Below are 12,693 nucleotides of genomic sequence, written 5' to 3' on the forward strand. Positions count from 1 at the left end.
TGATTGTTCATTTAAATTTAACACAAGGTGATAATGATGTCAAAGTGTAAGGCTTTCACTGATATAGCCCATGGAACAAATAATTGTTCATTTAATATCTAGATTTTAAAATATGGGCATCATTTAAAATATCATTTTGTGTGAAACAAAGAAGTTTTATTTACATGTAGTCAAAAATCATTATCTGCTTTCCACTTATTTTCTTCCATTTTGTTTACCACAAATAAATGGAAAAGCTAAAGAGAAAATAAGAAGAACATAGTTTGCCTTCAAATCAGTTGGGAAGACACAATTAGGATTTCCATCCCAGAAATATAACTTCTTGTTTAAGCATAGGTACAAAGTTTAATTTTAGTTGATATTCTCTTCAGTGATTTCATTTTACAGAGGCCCATCTGCTTTTCTGTTAGCCTATTCTGGTCCATCATCCCTTGTACACTTGGATATCTCAGCCATGCATTATAATCTAAGCACAACAACTGACTCTGCACTGTGCGTCTTCCAAAATAAGCACAGCTGCAGTCTTTGTGTCTTTAGCAGCCTCCCTCCCCAATACTGCACAGCAGTCAGAGATGTTCAGCTATTCTAAATTTAAAGTCAGAAAGATCATCTTTCTGAGAAGCCACAGGCATTGCTTCTCCAGTCTAAGAGTTATAACAAACCATGCATTTCTGTATGGAGGAGCAGATTCATAGCTGACCAAGGTATCAAAAGCATTTCACTAAAGCATACAAACCAAGCTGGGTTGATTCTAGTGCTTTCACCTTAGGTTGGTCAACTAAAGTAGATAACATATATCTTCCTCTGAAATGTTTAGCACTAATGCTTACAGTCATGGGACTCAGGGCTCCCCTCTGTCAGGATGTAAAATGTGCCATGCTAAATGACCTTATATACAATTGTCAGGATTGTAAAGCAACCCACAAGTGTGCTGAGAAATTTATTAGAACATTATGTTTTAACACAGAACTACACTGTATCAAGATAATTTAAAATATTGATGTAAACCACACATTGTTCTAAGTGAAACTATTTCTGGCTAATCGGCAGACCCAGAATAACCTAAACTTATATACAGACCTATGCTTCTATTTTTCTGCCTCAAACTTGGTCAGCACACACTTCAATACTGTAGAGTCTATTGTAAAATTCTGAGAGAATCATGATGTCACATAAATAAGATACCATTAGGAACACTGCTCTAATAGTTTAGTGCCTATAAAAAGATACATTTTTTAACAAACATCATTTTTTTCTACCTTTACCTATATTATTTCTTAAATACTCCTGCCTTTAGAATTCTAAAAGCAAACAGTATATGTATTCATTTAGAAAAAATTCTATATCCATATATTTATAAGGTGGTGATGTATATATATATGTATACACACACATATATATTGATTAAATGTACAGCTATTTGTTCCATGTGCTCTATACATATATGTATATATATACCTGTGCATTTACCTCTCTATCTAAATCCTTTTTTAAAGTGTTGCATCTCTTTATCCCCATTGCCTCCTCCTCCTACCTGTAACCGAGGTCAAGCTGATAATTAGAAAACATTATTTTTTGGTGGCCTTTGAGTTCACCAAGTGGTGCATTTTTTTAAAAAGCCACTGAGATAAAACAATTATCATGCCCCGTCCCCAGCACCATTTCACATATTCACATTACATTTTAGGCTCCTGATGACATCTGAATTGTCTTCTGCTTAATTAGGTAAGGAAAAGAGGGTAGAGAAATATTACTTGGAATTGAGAATAATCACTCTAGGACAGAGTAAGCAAACAAGAACAATAAATTCTAGGAATTTATTGCAGGTCAGTCTGAAGAAAGAGGAGTTACTTTGGAACAGATGGGGGATGGTATCTTTCCTTTATGAAGCAGAGATCAAGACTGGTGTGAACTGAAGTACGACACAACACAGGAGAATAGGGCAGAAGAGTGCTGTGAAACTGCTTGGGGACTTTACCTACCCATTCAGGGTACCAACCTGAAGTTGGCCTTACTGTTCAGAAACTTCAGAGAAGAGACGCTATGTAAACTTACCTGTGTCTAGATTCCATATTTTGTCTTAATTTTCCCCTTCTTAAAAAAATTACTTTGGAATGTTTGTCCACATTAAACCAAGACATCTGAGGAAAGAGACAGCCTTTAGGGACTAACTGTGGTACCAGGCATAAAATACACCCATCAAGAAGAAAAAAAACTTAGTAAAGCTGTGGTATTTCACTCTGGTAAAACTCTGGAGCCTCAACAATTATGACCACCTCTGATAGCCCCTCTCTTCATACATGACAATTCTGAGTGAAAATAAACTAGAAAAATGACTAAACATCTTATTTTTCAGAGGCAGATTCACCATATATGCTAGATACTAATGTTACTATATGGATTCTTGCAAAAGATTGCATATAATCAAATGTGCCTATTCTCCATAAAGAATAATAGCAAGATTACAGAATTACTTGTGATATAAGGCCACACATATCAGATGCAAAAAGAGAAAAACATTTTAAACATCATTTTTCATGTTGTATATACATATAAAAGGGGGGAAGCCCTGAGGAATTGCTAAAATAACATTGTGGCATTTTTAAGACTTTAGATAATTTGAGGAAGAAATGCTTCTTTGCAAATAATTTAAGTCATCATTTGTAGAGTGCTTTTCTACAAAACGAGACTTTTGGTAAAAGGGCAAAAAAAAAAGAAAATCATGAAAGATAGCTTTGTTAACTGTCAGTGATATGTGTCTGTTATTCTTCTGCCTTGCAGACTCATAAACTACAAACCAGTTGCTTTAGAGACAGCGTTGCTATTAGCTTTCCGTAGACATTAATGCACTGCAGGGACTTTCTACCACCAAAAAAAAAAAAAGAAAATGCTCTTAAGAATTTGGAGTCATCCAAGCCACCCAGAGTGAGTGTTTTCTGGCACCCAAGGTGTTATGATTGCTACGGTCCTGTCACATGATGCTATTTTCCCAAGTAAATGTAATCTTTTTTTTTTTAAATGCTGTAAAGAACTTTGCCCAAATGCTTCCACTACAAGCCAAGACTTTTTCCCCTCAGTTTGAGAAAGAGAGCATCTGCCATTAAAAAAAATAAAATCTTTCTACAACCTCAAAATTAATTTAAAAAAGGCAGTTGCAACCATGCGATAATATTAAAGGATGTAATAAAAATAACAATTAACAAAGCAGGTACTGACATTTTTCATAGAGTCAATTTTGCCATTAGATTGATATTTGGTGAGCAGAGGACAAAAGAGGGGCAAATAGCTCCCCCTCATATTCCATCTACTGCCTCCAGGACTGGTATGAGAGGGGGCAGAGAACTGGTAGAACAAAGAAAAAAAAGAGGATTTGGAAAATCCTTGGCCCTGCCACAGGATTAGTTAGAAACTCAGAGTATTGGCCCAACAATCTATCTTTTTTTTAATAAGGGCTCCAGTGTTTCTGATATATGCTGGAATTTAAGAAGTTCTGCTCTACCTTAAGGTATTCCACTGCCATTTTTTAACACAGTGGTAATTTTTTATTTTTGTTTTTTGTTGTTCTTTGTTTTTAATCTAAGTCTAAAACATGTTCTGCAACAGAGTGGTTAGTTGATTTCATATTTTAGAACAAAATATAGGTCCTGCTTTAGTGCTAGTCATGTGGTATCTGGTGATGGAGGATGTATTTCTTCCATCCTCCTAATGTGTTAACTTTATCCATACTCAACCAAGACAATGTGTTTTTTTCTTGTTTCCAAGCTTGTGCCCCCTCACGGAACTTTCAGGAGATGGATGTTTCAAATCTTAAAGATGTTTCAAATTCTCAGTTCATTTGCAGAGCCCAGATAATTCATATAACCCTCAAAAAGATAAAAGTAAAAGCATGTTTTATTTCAGATTACCAATACCTGTCACATGTGCAATTTTAGTAAGGAGACAACACTTTTGGACTTTTTGTATGGTATCCAGCTCAGAAAGGATTTATCCTTATGTTTTATTTACTGCCTTTAGCTGTAATTGCCTTCCTTACTTGCTTATTTATTATTAAACACACATGTTCAAAAAATGTTGAGAATTTTTTGTGGCCACCATGTTTCTCTGCTTTATTTTGTTAGTGTATAGTTTCACATTTAAATATACAGAAAGGGTTTGAGATGGCAGCATAAGGAGATCCTGAACTCACCTCCTCCCATGGGCATAACAAACCTACATCTACATATGGAATAATTCCCCCTGAAAGAGTCCTGAAAACTGAATGACCAGAATCTCCCCAACACGGGGTAAAAGAACGGCACTGAGATGGATGAGAGGCAGAGATACGGTCTCAACAAGGAAGAAAATCACACCCAAGCTGTGGTGATCTACAGTTGGGAAGGATCACAAAAGTATGAAACTTCTCCCTGAAAAGCAAGGGATTCGAGCTCCACATCAGGCACCCCAACCCTTAGATCCTGAACAGGAGAAACAACCCTCCAAAACACCTGGCTTTGAAAACCAACAGGGAATATGTCCGGGAAAACCATAGAACTGCAGGGAATGGAAAGCCAGCTCTTAAAGGGCTCACAGGCAGACTCACTCAAACCAAAAACCAGCACAAAAACACGAGCTTGGAAAGCACATGGACCATAGGTCAAGGGAACTCACCTATTAACACCGAGACATCTGTGGCAGAGGCAGAGACTGGATAGTCCGTCTATAAGCCAAAGATTGCCAGCAAACTCCAGAACCTGGGAGAGGGACATAGAATGGCCTCCCTCACAGCTCTGAGGAAAACCCAATACTTTCAACCCCTTGATCTCAGACTGCTAGCCTCTAAAATTGTGAGACCATAATTTTTGTTCTTTAAACCACTTAATTTGTGGTCTTTGTTATGGAAGCTTTAGCAAACTAATAAAACTAGGATTGAACATAAGAATTACTTAACAGTATTACCATTCAAAAGCTGTATGCTTCCGCCTTTACCCTATAAAAAGTATCTATTACACACAGCTGCCACTTTCTAACAGTGCTCATTTCCAAATTAAAGCCTCTTAAGGGGGCATCTGATTGATAAATCCTGGGTCACATGCCTGTGCATGTAGGAGACTTCAAGAGATACATTTTACTTCTTCTTTGGGTGAATTATCCAAATTATCCAAATATGGGAAGTTCATTCAAAATGTGCCAAGGATCCATAAATGTAAACAATCAACATAATAAATATACACATATATATGAATATAACTTTGTTTTTCAATGGCTCAATTTCCCCCCTGCTCTATTTCTTTTTCAAAGAGACAGAATCATTATCTTAATAGTTGAAGATTTATTTCCTTCTCTTTAGGGCTGCTATAATTTCTAGGGATTTATGTATTATATTGGCATGCTTGGGAGAAATGGAAAACTACTGAACATTAATCTGTGTCCTCATCTGTTCTCTCCATTGTTGTTCCCATTTCATTTTCCCAAACAAAAGTTCAAAAAGTCCTTTGGGTCTCTGTGACTTACCTTTGCAGCTTAAAAAAAAAAAATTGTACTATTTCGTATCCTATATCTTAGGCTTGTTTCATTGATGCCACATGCAATACTTTTACTCTATTTAACTATTGGGCATTGGATTCACTAAGCCCTCATTCAAGAAGAAAGGCACTGTCTTACCTGTCCTCATGCGTATAAACCTCTCTTGGGTTTCTTCTTTTGCTTTACCCTTCTACCCTCATGGCAGGCTCATGCTCTGTAGGGCAGGAAGCAAAAACTTTTCTTATGGTCACATATCAACATCTAACCATCTTGTTTTCATCAGTCTCTTTTTTCTTTCCTCTCCATGGCCATGGCAATGAAGACAGTCTCTAATTGGCTATCTATTCTTGAAAAAAAATTTTTTTAGAATAAACTTTATATTGTTTCTTTCACGATTGGTCTTTGTAAACACAAGAGCTAAGAACTTGGTCTAATTCTTTGCTTTTCTGCTAAAACACACAAGTACTGAATTTGTCCCAAATGTAGAAGGATTGGTGCTTAGAAAATAGTATAAGAGTTTGAGGGGTGAGGGAGGGACACTTGTGACTCCCTCCTGAGGTTCTCTTCCATACGGAGAGATAACCACTGGTGTGAAACCCCTGACCCTTCATGTCCCTCCCCGTCGGTCCCCTCCTACATTAGAGGCTTGGCACAATAAATTTGGGAGAAGAAACTGACAAGGTTTGCCTCGATTCTTTCCTTCTTGGGAGAAAATCTGCCTGCTGAGAATATATGCTCTTTTCTGCTTTCCAGCATGAAGCAAAAAGGGTTTGCTTTCAGGAGAGAGGTCTGGGATCATTCAGCAGAGTCTGCCATAGGATGGGTACATTTGCTGAGGTCTGTGGTTCATCACAAACAGTGTAAACATATGTCTTGGTTTGTCAGGATGGTCTTAATTTATGCTCAATGTAATTAATAACATTGCTCCTTTTTTCTTCCCTGTTTGAAATACTAAATAATGTAGTTAGCCTAATTATAAGGAAGCCCACTCTCTCAAAGATAAAGATGCAACTTCTAACGTTACATTTATCTTTTATTTAGGAGTAAAGATAATCTCCCATTTCACTCTTTTGTATCAATTCTCAATTGATACAGAACTTAAGAAAAGGGAGGGGTTTTTTTGGGGTGGCTCTTTGATCCCAAAATGATGTAAAAAAGAATAACCACCAGAAGAAAGTTGCAGTTCCTACTATTTGAGCACTCAGGAGAAGAATCAATTATTTTAGAATCAAGAAAGTCTTAACTGATTCTGTGGATTTTAGTCGTTTACTTAAATTATAATCACTATTCTACTGATTCTTTGTGAAGATCATAAGTGATTATAATCTTTCTGAAAGAGAAGCTCCATTTGTAGAACTTTATAAAGCTTATTTAATTAAGGTCATATTCTTTAAAAAACAAAGGTTAAAGGCCTTATTGTGTAAACATCACAGTAATGTTCTTCATAGAATTTCTAGCACTTCCCAAATAAGAAAAAGAATCAAAAAATTTTGAGTAGAAATTTTTCCAGCAGAATTCTTACTTCTTGAAATGATAACTTTATCAACATTTACTTTACCTTGGCTAGGAATTAATTATAATGGGAAAAGGCAAATAGAATTTTAACTAATGCTTTGTAAACTTCGAAACATAGATGCTTGTATACTTGTATACTTACTACACTCCATACACTATTCTAGGCCGTTTGGATAGTCAGTTAAATAAACAGAGAAAGCCCAACGCTCATGCATCTTGTGTTCAAGTTTGAAGGGATTATACAGACAGGATCCAAATGGTCGAACATTTTGACAGTCATGTGTTTTCAGTTTTTTTCATTACTTCTTTCAGAAACACAGCATGTCAGTCATATTAAAACGACACATCTACAAGTGATAACTTAAGGTTTCATGCCCATTTCAGTTAAGTGAAGGTGAAGTAAGTAATGAATTTGGTATAACTGTATGAACTTGGTACAATAACTAGTAATTTTGCAAGGTTTCCTGAAAATGTGACATCTGTATCAGCAAAGTAAGACTTCTAGACTCTCCAATTTGTAAAAACAGGGTCTAACAAATAAATGAGAAAATAATAGATAAAAAGAAAGATAGTTTTGATATTTTACTTGGCATATTGCGTATAGACAGACAACAAAATAGTGGAATAAATCCTTCAGAGAACTTTGTATGGAACTCTGCTTTGCTACTCTCTCGTACAAAAATGAAATTGACTTTTCATACATCGTTATTGCCTCTTTTTTTTTTTTAAAAAAAAAGGAATTTCATTATGTTGCACAACCTCACAGGGTAGTTGCTAAAACTAAATAACAAGGCATCAAATAATGGCAAAACACTTTTCACTTAGCAATGCTAGAATGACTGTATGTGTGAACATAATTTACCATGTAACCAACTTCTGGGAGACAAAATAGGCCAAAATATTAAATGGTTCCCAAACATTAAAAAAAGTCAAAAGATATTATCTTCCCATAAAACCCTGTTTAGTGAAACTTTTCCATCAAACGCTCTGTCTGACGTTGAATCTCAGAACAAATGATAGTACAGGGTGATTCATTCATCGCCTTTTCCAGGGAGAAAACCGTATTCATGTCAATAAAACATTTATTCCCTTATTCAAGACTCCTGATCAAGAAGCTTCGCCAAATGTCGAGGGAGTGTTTACCTTCCCACCATCAAGGATAGGAGTGAGTTTTCAGTGGTACTGTATATGTAGGAAACAATCCAAAAGAGCTAACTTTGAAATTTTCATCTGTTTTCTATGGCAATGAAAACCAGCCCACAGTTGTCATTTGTTCTGGTGAAATGTAATGCTTTAGCTTGCATGGCAGTAGATCTAATAACTCTATTTCTCATGGAAAAAAGAAATACAATTTTGGAAAAAACTCTTTGTTGTTAATAATAATTAAATCATAGATTTTCAAATCCTATCCTCTCTTTGAATTCAATATTTTACTTTCGCTGATTCACTTAGCATATTTCAAAAAGAAAAATTTTTTTGAAAAAAAATTTAGTGCATACTAAAACTGCTAAATTGATAATTCCTAGAAATAAGTAACATTAACGGGTAAGAAACAGTAATAATAAGGTGCTATATGATGATAATAGAACTTCTGACCTATTATAATTATTGCTGATATGAATACTAAGTGTTTGAAATATTGTTCTTAAATAATAGTAATCTTAAAGATTTAGCTTCTATTCATGCAAGAGTTTACTTGAGGGAATATTTAACACTTCAGTTAGCATTGTCTCTACAAAGCATTTTTTTTTTTTTGGAGTATAATTGTTTTACAATGTTGGGTTAGTTTCTGCTGTACAATGAAGTGAATCAGCCATATGTATACCTATATCGCCTTCCTCTTTGACCTCCCTCCCACTCCCCCTATCCCACCCATCTAGGTTTATCACAGCACCAAGCTGAGCTCCCTGTGCTACACAGCTGTTTCCCACTAGTTATCTATTTTACACATGGTATTGTATTTATGTCAAACCTAATCTCCCAATTTATCCCATCCTCCCCTTCCCCTCCTGTGCCCACATGTCCATTCTCTACATCCACATCTCTATTTCTGCCCTAGAACTAGGTTCATCTGTACCATTTTTGTAGATTCCACATATATGCGTTAATGTTCATTGCAGCACTATTTAAAATAGTCAGGACATGGAAACAACCTAAATGTCCAACGACAGATGAATGGATAAAGAAGATGTGATAGATATATACAATGGAATATTACTCAGCCATAAAAAGGAATGAAATTGGGTCATTTGTAGAGATGTGGATGGACCTAGAATCTGTCATACAGACTGAAGCCAGAAAGAGAAATACAAAGCATATCTTGAAAGCTACTCTTCTTAATAGTCCAAGAATTCCCATTTTTATGCACACTCAGAATGAAATTTTATAAATAGGTTTTATTAACGGAAACAAGAAGGCATATGCACATGCATACGCATACATTCCACAATTCAAATATGACATATGAAAACTATTAAATCTGCTGAATCACAGATTTTAAAATGCTTATCTACAGGTGTCAAGAACTGTGAAAGGTCTAAGATCTTATGCTATTTGCAAGTGAACAAGTTAGGCTGCTAGAGTTCCATGGATGCTGGTAGAAGACACAAGACTCCTGAGTCAGAGACCAAAGAAAAACATGGGAGTCCTTCACATTATAGCCAGATATAATACTGAATATGTTACATGTCTCCCAAAACGATGGGCTCAGGCAGTAATGAGGACAATTTGAGTGGTGTAGCCTTGAGCAGCAGCTTACTTCCAGTTTGACTTATCACAGAATGATCCCCTACTCTGAACATCTGCATAAGTGACCCAGATGGATTGATAAGCAGCCAACATTTGTTTCCAGAGTTAATGGTCCCAAAAAGGGGTATCTTTAATCTGCCAGTCTACTGTCTTCAATGTGGCAAATGAAGCACCCAGGCCATGGGCAACAACCGAAGAGTCAGTAAAATATAACAAGGTTCATGAAAGGACCAGCCAGAGCTATGAGAATGGCCTTGAGTTCTGCCCACTAAGCAGAGTGACCTTGCCTGCTTTTGGCTATACAAAGCTCATTCTATAGGTCCTGTAACAATATTAGGTTTCAACTTAGGTGAATCATCACTAAATCTAGCCCAGGAATTTAAGCCTCGGTGAACTGAGGACCCTCATGAAACTGCAGATTTGCTCCAGGGGTCAAAGAGGATGATTGCTACTTTTTTCATGTAATGCCAAGATGTCACTGGGGCTAGGCAGGTTGTATTTTGAATATGCCATTTCCAATGGACAAGTAAGCTTGTCGGTTCTTTCTACCTCGTTAGTTATTGAGTACATGGTGATTTACTCCATCATGGAAATATCAGGCAAGAGAGTCACAAAGCCCCCTTGGTCAGGCATTCAGTATTGAGAAGCTCCTGGTAACAATCTAATACTTGCTTTCAAAAGGAGTATACTTGAGAGCCATGTTAGGGAGGCGATAAATCCAAAACCCTAGGGAGTGCCTTTGGGTGTTAAGTGCCATCCATTTGTTTGAGACTTCATTGAGCAAGGCTATCAAAGACTTGTAGTCCAAAAAGCTCACTTGATGCTGGGGCACCACAATGACAAAGAGCATCTACCACAACAAGATGGACAGGTTCCAAACAGCATATCAGTTTGGGCCCCACTGAAGGGACACTTCTTTGTGGATCGGCCAATATAAAGATTAAGAAGAATGCATTAATGGGGCAAGCATTGTCTCCAATACTCCAAAACTCCAGTAAGGTACTAGGTCTTACTTTTGCTGTTCAGGAGGTTGTCCAAAAACATAACTTTTTTTGACTGCCAGCAGAGTTAATCGTTATGAATGTGTCCATGTAGTCCCTAGAAACTTTACTGGTGAACAGCCATTTGAATTATGTGTTTATCTGTCAGTCCTGCTGGCAATGGTGTAATTACATCATTCTCAGGACCACTGAGGCTGTGATATGCCAAGACAATTCAGAAGGTGACTGAGAAAAATCAACTAAAGAGTAAAAGCTTTAGATATCAAGGATAGAAGCAGTCACACTAAATTCTTATCCACAGACTGGTGGCAAATGGCAGATGAGTTTGTCTTGTTAGTAGTTTTCTATTGTTAGACATTCTCAATCAGGGGAATCCTGTATGGTACTTATGTGATGGAGAAGCACAAGCGTATAGAACATCAGTTCCTATGATATAGTCAGATATAGAAGCAGGAAGAGTACACTGTATTAGTCCAATACAATCTTATAAGTCCTCACCTTTAAGATCATGCTTACCTCACTTTCCCACTAGTAATCCTGCCCAAACCCCATGGGCTAAAATCATGCATCTGTTTCCCCACTTCTACCCCATGGGAGACTATTGGAAAGAGCCATACACGTGGGAATTCTTCACATCCCCAAAGGTCTTCAGCATACTCCATGGTATGTAAAGTCTTCAGTCCACCTTGTAGAGAGGGAGACCTTGCTGCCACACCTAATCCTCTTTTATCTTAAGGTAACTGATATCATGGAGGAGTGAGAGATAAGGGACATGGTACAAGTGAGTGGCTGTCACTGTAAGCCAGATGGATAATAAGCCAGATGATTTTATTTTCTGTTCTTTGAGTGTAGAAGTTGCTACTGACAGCTCAATCAAACGAACTTCCACTGTCTTTGGTCTACCCAATGCCCTATATCAGGTGATAAGGCAATTATTCCCTATACTATCTATTTCAGCTTTGGGGATAACTTGATATCCCCAAATTCCTTTCTCACTGGGGCCATAGGCCTTGAACCCAGTGGCTGGGTAACTCAGCCATCAATAACTCACATGGCAACACTTTATAAAGGACTCCATCTTTTTTTTCTTTTTTTTTTTTAACATCTTTATTGGAGTATAACTGCTTTACAATGATGTGTTAGTTTCTGCTGTATAGCAAAGTGAATTAGCTATATGTACACATATATCCCCATATTCCCTCATTCTTGTGTCTCCCTCCCACCCTCCCTATCCCACCCCTCTAGGTGGTCACAAAGCACTGAGCTGATCTCTCTGTGCTATGCAGCTGCTTCCCACTAGCCATCCATTTTACATTTGGTAGTGTATGTATGTCCATGCCACTCTCTCACTTTGTCCCAGCTTACCCTTCCCGACCCCATCCTCAAGTCCATTCTCTACGTCTGCGTCTTTATTCCTGAAGGACTCCATCTTTATCTATGGTATTAACTACCCCACTGTCATGATAATATCTCTTAAATTTATATTGGGTTTCATCTTAATGGGGGTAGGAGGATTTTTTATGCTCAGGGAAATTCCCCAGAGAGGGCCAAATCTCCCTTAAATGAGTCAAAAAACCACTGCAATAAAAATCTGAGATCTTTTATGGTTATCTTTGAATGTATCTAAAGTTGGCACGGTAGATGCCAGGAGAAGCTAAGATGAAGATTTAAGACAGTCCAGCTGTTGCCATCTTCCTAAACAAGCGTTACAGAACACACTTCCTCATCTTCCAAGAGAACCAGCATACTCACAATTGGTTCGGTTTCTGCCATAGCACTAGAGAAATTTTCCTCCCTTCTCACTCAGCCCATGAGCTTATCTCTTTATTGTCTGAAAGGCAGTGAAACCTTCTGGCCACCTAGGGTGAATCTTAGCATTTGTTGTTGCAATGGGGTGACCACCAGATTGGCAAGGAATCCCCCTGCC

Source organism: Globicephala melas, chromosome 5 (assembly GCF_963455315.2).
Source record: "Globicephala melas chromosome 5, mGloMel1.2, whole genome shotgun sequence".
NCBI lineage: Eukaryota > Metazoa > Chordata > Mammalia > Artiodactyla > Delphinidae > Globicephala > Globicephala melas.